At 44.6% G+C, this 2,574-nt stretch overlaps 1 long non-coding RNA gene across 1 annotated transcript; it reads left to right on the top strand.

The window, feature by feature from the left end:
* The first annotated feature begins 648 nt into the window (after positions 1–648).
* LOC109961669 (uncharacterized) lies at positions 649–1,990 on the top strand. The gene is made up of 3 exons (XR_002275158.1): positions 649–1,218; positions 1,304–1,519; positions 1,634–1,990. It is a non-coding gene; the product is annotated as an uncharacterized LOC109961669 (long non-coding RNA).
* The last annotated feature ends 584 nt before the right edge of the window (positions 1,991–2,574 follow it).

The following is a 2,574-nucleotide window of genomic DNA, read 5'->3' as shown; positions in this document are numbered from 1 at the left end:
TAATGAACCCAGTGTGTGACTGAATACTTACACACTTTTCCCCTTAATTCTTAGCAAATTTAAATATTGATCAATTCCTCTACATCACTTATTCTGTCAAGTCAGTCCCACCTCATGGCGAGAGGCCAACACCTAGACAGTGCTAACCACTGCACCGTTGTGCCGCCCCAAAGATTTCTTTTCCATTTTTCCAATGAAACATTTCCTTTATTGCTTGTATGTATGTTAATAAAGCTTTATTCATACAGCACTTGTTCAATGAGACTGGACAGGGTCAGTGGAAAAAGTCATGTCTCTGTTTGCCCATCACACCTTTTGTGCCCAAATTTTAAAACATCAGACTCCAATCAAACGGTTAATGAGATTTATTTCCAGGAGCCTGATATGGATATTAACCAGCAGGTAACACAGCTGCGCTGTCCCCCTTTAATGCAGGGTAGAAAAGCAGTGCTGACACATTTCTCATGAGACAATAAAAATAACATGGAAACACAGAAAACAACTAATTTGACCAGAACTAATGTTTGTGTCCTTTTCAAGACTTTTCCAGGACTCTCAGACGTCCTGTGAAAGGCACAAATGAAATGTGAAGTCTACGTGTATGTTTAAAGTGTGTACTGTGTTTAATAGTTTTTGAGCCTTCTCATCCAAAACCTCCTGTTGCTTGTTAAAGACCCATGTTACAGCTGAGTCTAACAGCGTCTCTTCCTCGGACTGCGCTGTGTAAAGACCGTCATTTCTTTTTGGCCTACACCCCATTCTGTCTTTATTATTGCATAACAGAGGAGTAAATACAGCAGATTCATCCTCTCTAATGACTTCCTCGCCGGCCGCCTGTCCCTCGACACCTTGCTTCGGTTTGACTAATGCCCTGCATCCTGGTGAGTCCGAGCTGAAACACTGGGGAGGATGCAGCGATGTGGCACGATGACAACAGCAGCAAGACAAAGGTGATGCAGAGGTCACAGGAGGATTGTACAAGGAGTGTCTTGTGCATCAGAAACATTAAGAATGTAATGTGCTATTACTCTATGGGCTGCCAGCTGCCTTCCTCCGGGCTCGGCTGATAATAGAGCAGGGCTTTAGGACTCGTCTGACAGCGAACACATCACCACCGACAAGGGCCCTCGACACACCGCCGCCTTAATACCAACCGTGCCCGCCGCTCCTTGGGCAAAAATTGACATCGTCTGGAGAGCAAAGCAATCAGCCGACCCGGTATTACTGAGCATTTATGTCTGAGCCGAGCCCCGCACAGCAAATCTTGACCTTAAAGAAGCCTGTTATTCCATTTTTCTTCCAGACAACGCAGTAACTCCCTGTAAGAGCGGCAGTCGGTGGGGATTTGCTGCTGGTGGTCTGTGGGTTTAATTCACTGATTCACCAATCTGTTTCCTCCTAATACCACCGGGGATGAGAGCCCGACGATGGCAGCAGCACAGAAAGAAAAACATGAGGACAAACTCTGGCGTGTTGGTATACAGAGCTGTAAATACTCTGGAGATCAGCACAGGTAAAGGTGAGTCAACTGCAGCGACACAAGCCAGAAACACTTGCTAACTTATCAGATTTAGCAGCTGCCAGGTTGAATCTCTGCAGGGGGAAGTGAAACAGTGATTTTGTTCAACACCAGCAGACAAAAGGAGACCGCGGGCTGAACCCGGAGGAGTCGAGGCCCACAGCACAAACACAGGAACACGAATGTGCTTCTGAGGGCAGATGCTCTTCTTTTTAAAGAAACCTATCTTGACAAGAGCAGTGCTAACAAGCTGCTGTTTGGCAGCTGTTGTCAGCAAAGGTGCAGACAGCAAATAAAGAACACAAGTCAAAGTAGTCATTCTGCAGAAGGCCACATTTCCAGAATAACGCAGGTTACATCACATTACTGGATTAAAATTGTGTTCATCACTGTAATGTTGCAGCTGGTGAAGGTGGATCTGGTTTTATTCAGTTCAGATCCTGCTGAGGAGTTTGTGGATCAATAAAATATGAACCAATACTAATTCATCTGTTGATGATATTTTGTTTCAGTACTCTGACTCTGAACACTACTGTAGCAGTCAGATACTGTACTTTTTGCAGCACTATGTATTTTCCACTGAAATGTAATGGAGTACAAGTATCTTAAGATGGAAGTACTCAAGTACAAATATCTCAAAACTGTACTTAAATACAATACTTGAGTAAATGTACTGAGTTACTTTTCACCGCTGAGTGTGCTGCAGTCTTGCAAAGCGTGTTGCATTATGGGTAGCTTGTAGGCTAGTGAGTGCAGCTGCTGAGTAAGTGTACTTGCTTAGCATGCTACCATTAGCTGCGAGGCTGATGGGGCTGTCATTAGATAGACTATCAAACATACAACAGGTGTTTTTATGCAACTCTGACTTCTGGACTTCCAGGTTGTCTGCTGTGAGACAGAGGACAGACCAACATAAGCAGACAGGACGTCAGGTCTGATCTGACAGTTATTAGTTATTTGCTGCATTTCCCTAAAGTTGTAGATTTTCTATTTTCTGTGCCGCCTCTGTGAGGTGGCTCTGTGGACGACTGTTTTGGCAGGTTTGTTGGTCCACC

The sequence above is a fragment of the Monopterus albus genome, unplaced genomic scaffold (genome assembly GCF_001952655.1).
Source record: "Monopterus albus unplaced genomic scaffold, M_albus_1.0 scaffold57.1, whole genome shotgun sequence".
In the NCBI taxonomy this organism is placed as follows: domain Eukaryota; kingdom Metazoa; phylum Chordata; class Actinopteri; order Synbranchiformes; family Synbranchidae; genus Monopterus; species Monopterus albus.
Note: the sequence above shows the minus strand (reverse complement) of the source record. Positions and strands in the feature narration are given on the sequence as shown.